Below are 7,429 nucleotides of genomic sequence, written 5' to 3' on the forward strand. Positions count from 1 at the left end.
CATTGTGTGTGTGTGTGTGTGTGTGTGTGTGTGTGTGTGTGTGTGTGTGTGTGTGTGTGTGTGTGTGTGTGTGTGTGTGTGTGTGTGTGTGTGTGTGCGTGTGTGCGTGTGTGCGTGTGTGTGTGTGCCACCATTCTGGAACTGAGGAATTCTCGCACTCTGACACCTGAGCACAACGTTCCTCCAAAACTAGGCCAGTCACTGAAGAAGGCGCCCTAACAGAGTTCAGCCTCCATGAGTTCAGAGAAAGTGTAGCTGATCTACAAGCTCACCCGTTCAATGGCTATTTTCGGTATGCAAGAATTTCATACGACAAAGTATAAATCAGGCATTCCATCCTTTAGGAACAAAGACCGGTTTCACATCTTCTTAATGAGATGAGTTATGCCCTGTAGCTCAGAATATAGCAGTCTCTCGACCAAATTGAAACCGACTGAAACTTAAACGTGGCTTATTATACAGTCACGTGAATATGTCTTTCAGAAACTTCAAGCCAGTAATTTCTCTTCAGGTATTAACATGTTACAGGCATTATTCACTGTAGCATGGAGAGGAGACACATTATGTTTGATGGCAGACACAACACATTCAGACTGCACAATTTACTGCCTGGCGCATGACGGGGAGGCATTTTTATAGACTTCTTTTGGTTACATTTTAGGGCACAAGGTGCATGCATGTTCGCATGCATGTGAAAGCACATGTTTGGAGTATATATATGCATGTGTGTGTGTGTGTGTGTGTGTGTGTGTGTGTGTGTGTGTGTGTGTGTGTGTGTGTGTGTGTGTGTGTGTGTGTGTGTGTGTGTGTGTGTGTGGCGCTGCTGTTGCTTCTCTCAGAGCACCAGGGTAGTTCTTACAGTCATGCATGATGAATGTTTTTTTTTATGGTTAAGAAGTGGGCAACAACAGCTGTGGAGGAATGTGACCACAAATATAGTAGCTCTTCTTTCAAAGGCCCTGAGAGAAATAAGGGAAAATTAGGGTGAAAATAACAAACAAAACAAAAAACAACAAACACTACCTCCTTCCTTCCTCTCTTTCCTGAACTTCTGGAGGACATGTTTATCATCGTTTAGCCTACTCTTGCCTCCACAACTCCATCCTTCCTTTGTGATAATCTTCCCTTTTCTCAGGTGTGGATGTTAGTTATTTGCACAGAGTGGCTACACAACATTTCACACACTTTTTTGCACATTATGAGAGTTGCTTGTTCATTGGCCTCCTATTGCAGGACAAAACTGTACTTTCTTTGCCATAGAACGACTCATACACAGCTAAATGTGTAGTGTTGGTTTAACTGAAACCTAAAACTCTTACACTTTTAGAGTTAAATTAACACCCTTGATTTGTGTAGCCTACCTACTCACTCAGATCAGGTCCCTGACAGGCACTTTACTCGGTTGAGTTAGCAGTGATAGAACCCAGGCAAGCCTGCACTTTGCAACTCTGAAACCCTCACACGGAAGGCCCGCCATTACGCTTCTGATGAATGGGGGGGACATCGCGCTGGGCCTCCATTGTGGCTCTGATGGATCGAGTGCCTGGTACTGGGGAGGCTGACGTGAGACAGCAAAGCTGTTTCATATTTGCAGAGAGAGCGAGAGAGGCGCTGACTATTATGACCGGGAGGCTTGGGGAGCGCTTGGTGGTTCGGGGTGTCAGAGCAAGGCTTGGAGTGACGGGGGTTAAGACTGCAGTCAGCCATTACACTCCTCTCCAAATCCCCTCTATGTTGTAATGAGAAGCAGACCCCTGCTATATCTCCACCGCAGCTTACAGACTGATGGGAGAAACAGACACAGAGACAGGGGGACGCTGCACATCTCCCTCCCTCGCTCTCTCTTGATCCTTCTCTGGGTTGATGGCTCTCTCTTCTCCTTATCTTTGGTTTGATCTTCCAGCCAGTTCCCTGCCTGCTTTTCTCACTGTCAAACATCAGCATAAACAACGAAAGGCTACAAATGGCTCATATATGCCCTTTTTGCATTTCTTCTGTTACAGATGAAACTGAGTGTGTTTCGGGGTTCCAGAACGAGACCACTGGGAAGAACAGAGAGAATGGATGAATGGGGCGTGTTTGTATGAGTGTTCCTCACCGGGAGCTCCAGGCACACACGACTCAACTCCAGATGCCGTCTGGGTTGCCACATCCTGGCCGTTATTCCCCCCGCAGCGACGCATTCACTCGCGTGTGTGCGATTTGGCGGGTATACCACGAATGGGAACCACCTGGGACAGAACAAAACAACCAGAGGTAACTTTCCATCACATGTTGCCCTGGTAACTTCGATCCATCATGCTCTGCACAGAGAAGTTTGAAAAGTACGGCCATTTGGTTCATGTTCCGCTGAAAAGAGCCAGGCCCACTTCATTATTCTGTTCGAGTTAAGTACACTGGAACATAATAATGAGGTTGATAGAAGCCGATAGAATAAATAACATAGATAAACAAGTACTGTATGTTTATCGCCGTTATTTATTCTAGCTTGCTTCTGTGGTGCGGATTTATGGTTCTATCATAAGAAGCTGAAATGTTTGTTCTTCCCTCTGTGCTTATGTTGGCTCTTGAAGAACTTCTCATTCCTTGTTTGCATTTATCATGTTGCTGTGTCTACGATATGTCCGTCTGTGTATTTGTAAGATTCTAGACGAGAGTTGAATGGTGAAGTTCATGCCACTGACTGTAACGCAACATTGAACTTGTTGCTCAAAAGTCTTTTCATCAACCAAACGTTCAAACCCATATCATATAATGTTCAATATTTTCTTTAGGCATTAAAGATCCAGGACAAACACATAGGCTACCTTTCTCCCGCATCTCCATGCAAAGGGAGGAAGTGAAACCACTAACGTGTTCGAGTTCCAGCCATACCATATAAGGAGTTCTGGGCATTTAACTAACAGTTTCCGGTACAAAATAAATACTTCTAATAACTTAAACCAATGGGCATGGGCATAATTAATTATATAAACATAAGAACCAAAATAAATAAATAAAATAATTACAAATAATTATTCTGGCTGCCACACTTGTCTTGCAGTCTCATTGGCTATCAATGCAACACCTACTGATGACATAATTATTACTGCTACAGGCAGTTCAAAATCCCAGCACTTTCCTTATGGACCATTTTTCATTTAGTGTTTGACAGCATGACAGAAGCACAAGTCAGTCACCTTATCTGTGAAGGTTCTGTGTTTGCAATATGGTATAGCAGCATTCTCCAAACAAGACGTCATCATTGTCAGGATTTCAGGATAGGATTACCAGATTAGTGCCAGGGGCATCAGCGGGAAGACATTGAGCTGGACCTCCAGTCATGTACCGCATAAAGCCATGTACAGCATTCAGTCACCAATCCACACTGGACACTTTCTACCCCTCAGGGAACACCTGTGCTGGCTACCGCTCATCAATGTCACCCACATGATCCTGTGTGTGTGTGTGTGTGTGTGTGTGTGTGTGTGTGTGTGTGTGTGTGTGTGTGTGTGTGTGTGTGTGTGTGTGTGTGTGTGTGTGTGTGTGTGTGTGTGTGTGTGTGTGTGTGTGTGTGTGTGTGTGTGTGTGTGTGTGTGCGCGCGCGCGTGTGTGTGTGTGTGTGTGTCTCTCAGAGCATAGATACAGCTGCTCTCAATCTAGTAAAGTGTAGCCTGAGGCAGGCAGAGTTTGCTTTCGTTTGACTCACTATGGAGAGATGATGGACAGCTCTGCAAAGTAAATGGGCTGCATGAGCAATGGACATTCAAAGCAGCCATGTATGAGGCACTGATCAATTCAATAAGCTCACAGAGAGAGAGAGAGAGAGATACAGAGAGAAAGACACAGAGAGAGAGAGAGAGAGAGAGAGAGAGAGAGAGAGAGAGAGAGAGAGAGAGAGAGAGAGAGATGCACAAGTAAGTATTTCACAACTGCATACCTGTTTAACAAAGCCTCTCAGTAAATTCTGACCTTTCCAGCATGTCTGACATTTAGTCAGCTTCTCCGGTTTCACCTGTGGTCCATTCATGGGCCGGTGTGAGGTATGATGCCCTGTCACGGTATGGAATGTTCTGACTGCTGCACTACGTGATGGAGAAGCACTTTCCCTGCCAAACGCACACCTGTACATGAACACAGGCCACCAGAGAAACACAAAGGATCACAAGTCATCGTGAGCGTGCAGAATATCAGCAATAATCACACCACACATGTCAAGTTGAACTCATTCTCAACCTTGCATCCTTCCAACCTCAGTCAGCTTTGCATAAAAAACATGGATGAGGAGCAAATTAGCCATAATGGAAACTTTGGGGCCGGGGCGGTAGGGGGGTGTGTGGAAGGAAAGCCAGGACCCATAGAACAGGAGAGTGGGGTTTGGAGGGGGACCAGGCAGTGGCTCAGGGGTAGAGTGGCCGGGTAGAGTGAACTGGAAAGCCGCAAGGTTCCCAGTTCGATCCCGGGCTGGGGCGCTCCCCTAGAGTTAGTGTCGAAGTGTCCTTGAGCAAGACGCTGAACCCCTAATTGCTCCCGATGAGCAGGTTGGTGCCTTGCATGGTTTCCTCCGCCATCGGTGTATGAATGTGTGTGTGAATGGGTTAATGGCACAATCAATGTAAAGCGCTTCGGATAGAAGCGCTATATAAATGCACCATTTACCATTTACCATTTACCCTGAATTGAATACAAGTGAATGAAGCTTTTCACCAAAATGGACCCTCCCCCCAACCCCCCGCTGTGATACACATACAGAGTACAATGGCAAGATGTGGAGCAGTCATTAGGAATAACTCATTCAATCTTTCTCTGATTTCCTCATCATCTTTCAGCCCACCCACCCACCTCACTCTCGCTCTCACAAAACCCCATCCCTCTCGCTGTCTCCCTTCATTTAGTCCCTATCTCTTGATCTTTTTGTTTAGCTTGTGTGGAAAACATGTGGTACCAGGGCAAAAGCTGTACAGTTTCAGGGCTGTTGAGGCCATGGGCTGAGGGCTCCCTCATGAAACTGATCAAAATGAATGCAGACATTAGATGTGCGCTTTATTTAATTTTAACATTTTTATTGAAGGATTGTCACAGCTTACAGAATAAGATAAACAGTCATACAAAGAAACCTTTCTAGTTTTCTGAAAGAAAAAAAAACACACAAGACAAACACAACAAACACAAAACCTCCTACCTAACCCCCTCACAAAAAATGTACAATTGACATCAAATAAAAGGTACAATGAAGAGAGCAAACGTGGAAAAAAGGAGGGGGAAAAAGATAAAAATGGAAAAAGAAAAAATGAAAAATAAACAAAACGCCAACCAGAAGAGTATCAGAGATGACAATATATTATACATAAATAGAATACACAGAGAATGCTTAGCCCATACTGTTCTAAAGCACTTGAGGGGCCACCTCGAGCACGGTCTCCGCAACAGGATACTGACCACCTGTCCAACAGAGGCTGCCATATTTTCAGGAAGACGTGATCGTTTTTTGTTGATTGCATACCGAATCCTCTCCATGTGTAGCACATTGCCCAAGTCTCTAAGCCACTGCTGGAACAGAGGGCTAGATTCTGATTTCCACTGCAAGATTAAACGTTTGGCCAGCAGTGTGCACAAGGAGATGGCTTGACCCTCAAATGAATTAATAGAGGGATTAAATCCCACAGATGTGTGCTTTAAGCAGATGTCTGCTTAAAATTCTACATTGGCTAATGTAATCTTTCACAATCATTACGGTTTTATTTTATTCACAAAGACATTGCCGCTGTGTTACACATCTCCTTCTCAGTTCAATTCACTTCATTTCAATTAAATTCAAAGGGGCTTCATTAATTGGCATGGGAAAACAACCAAAACTAAGAAATGTATGTACAATTAAATAGAATAAAGCAATGTAAACCGAGCTGTGTCACACTGGAACTTTGCAATCAAAAATATTATGTAAAGACACTTAAAAATGACCTTGGAAAAAATACAAACCAAAAATGATGCTTTACTGTTAAAAGAAAATACTTATAAATGTAATGTAATTAAAGGTATCTCTATTTGTATGTACAGTAGGTGTGTGTACTGAGATCAACCTGAATAGTGCATACATAATGATACTCTTTAAGGTGGTTGTTATCCATTGGACATCCTTTTCCTGTCACAACAGCTCACAAATCCTGCTGCTGTGTTTGCACATTACTGTACTTCACCCAGCAGATGTGGGGTTTTCATTATTAGTCATGTTTTCATACTCTCTTTAGGTGTTTGTAATCTGTGGGAAATGTGTGTCTCTGATGTCTTGGTACAGTTGGCAGGTATAGTTTGAAAGTGCAGCAGTGTGTGTTGTGTGTTGTCACTCTTTGTAACACATATACACGCACGCACGCAGACAGACAGACAGACAGACAGACAGACAGACAGACAGACAGACACACACCCGCACACAAACACACAAACACACACACACACACACACGCGCACGCACACGCACACGCACACGCACGCACGCACACACACACACACACACACACACACACACACACACACACACACACACACACACACACACACACACACACACACACACACACACACACACACACACACACACACACACACACACACACACACACACACCCCTGCTGTTTTCAGAAGAACTTCTCGTCTGGCCTCCCTGTAAATTTGGGCCGTGGAACAGAGGTTGGCAGCAGTTTGAAGGCCAAGGATGCTTATCAGAATGGCTTACAAATCCCCCCTGATGTTCCTGATATGGAGGACAATGGCTATGCGTGCATGGTGGAAGCTTTCTTTCAAGCCTCAATTAAATAAACCGTAATACTCTGATCTTGCATGAGGTCAGAGAGTAGACTTTTTTCATCAATGAATTCAGGGAGTGTAATCATAATATCGGCGGTCTTTCTGTAACTTTTGCTATTCACTAGTACCATTATCATAATAAAACACTTGGCAACAGTGCATGTTTTTCTTACAGGGTTTGGGGTTATCAACATGTCATCGCTTGTGAGCTTTCTGACAGTTTCTTGGCTCTGTTTGTCTCTTCACCCCGGGTTGGGTCATCGGTTCGGTATGTCACTGAAATAATCATCTCTGGTCCAATTTCCTCCTACTTCAGAGTTTGTACCATGAACGGTAAAATACACAAATTTATTCGTAAGTAACTCGTAAAGTGTACAACAAAAATGTGTCAGAGTTAGATGAACACTCCGTATTTCACTGGTATCCCTAGTGCAACCTAGTATAACAATGAGCTGAGCGTTAAGTGTTCTGGTACAGCTGCGCAGGCAGCGGTGGAGCAGGTGAGCTCCCAGGGAACACATGGGAGCTCCCACAATGCTTTGTGCCGCTTCCAAGAGGATGTGCTTGAAGTGCAACTGAATGCTGAGGCTCAACAATGCTAATGACAACAAAAACCAAGCCAACAATCCTCCTGCACCTGACTTTG

The sequence above is a fragment of the Gymnoscopelus microlampas genome, assembly GCF_963454915.1.
Source record: "Gymnoscopelus microlampas genome assembly, chromosome: 17".
In the NCBI taxonomy this organism is placed as follows: Eukaryota; Metazoa; Chordata; class Actinopteri; order Myctophiformes; family Myctophidae; genus Gymnoscopelus; species Gymnoscopelus microlampas.